Source organism: Penaeus monodon, chromosome 27 (genome assembly GCF_015228065.2).
Source record: "Penaeus monodon isolate SGIC_2016 chromosome 27, NSTDA_Pmon_1, whole genome shotgun sequence".
Classification (NCBI taxonomy): domain Eukaryota; kingdom Metazoa; phylum Arthropoda; class Malacostraca; order Decapoda; family Penaeidae; genus Penaeus; species Penaeus monodon.
In genome coordinates this window covers 24,271,580-24,272,141 of record NC_051412.1, presented here as the reverse complement: position 1 = coordinate 24,272,141, position 562 = coordinate 24,271,580, and the positions used below count along the sequence as shown (strand labels likewise).

Genomic DNA, 562 nt, shown 5'->3' with positions numbered 1-562 from the left:
AGTATTTGAATTACTATCGGCAGTGTTGGATTCAATATCCAAGCAGCAAAAATGACACAGTATGAAAAAAAGGTTATTTCGGATAAATATACATTCATGTCGATTGTCGATCTATCTAAAAAATATCCCCCGTCGATTTTCATAATATTTCTGACTAAATATCTGACAAATAATCGTGCAATAAATTATCAAAACGGCCGTTCCATTCATAAAGAAAATGAGTAAGCATCTATAAGCATCTAAATATCACAATAGCATAAAAAGAGAAACGTTATTATGGTCGAGTTTGCTTAACACTGGAATTAAAGTGGTCAGCGTGGAAGAGCGAGCCATGGATGCAACGTTGGAGTCCTAACGATTCTTGTTGCATACGTATATCTCTGAAAATAATGTGGAATGGATGCATAATTTTTTTTTAAGACTTCCGAAAGATGCAAGTCTAGTAGATAAGTCACATGTGATACATAGCCTTTCATTTAGTTTTGTTTCCATTGTCGTGATTTTAATTCAAGCAAAGCAGTAGTAATGGTAATAAAGATAAAGATGGAAGTGAGGGTAAAGG

General features: G+C 33.8%; 1 protein-coding gene across 1 annotated transcript in view; it reads left to right on the top strand.

Moving 5' to 3' along the window:
- Positions 1-562, top strand: part of LOC119590371 (cystinosin-like) — a 9,763-nt gene that overhangs the window by 4,164 nt on the left and 5,037 nt on the right. The gene's annotated exons all lie outside the window — the stretch shown is intronic.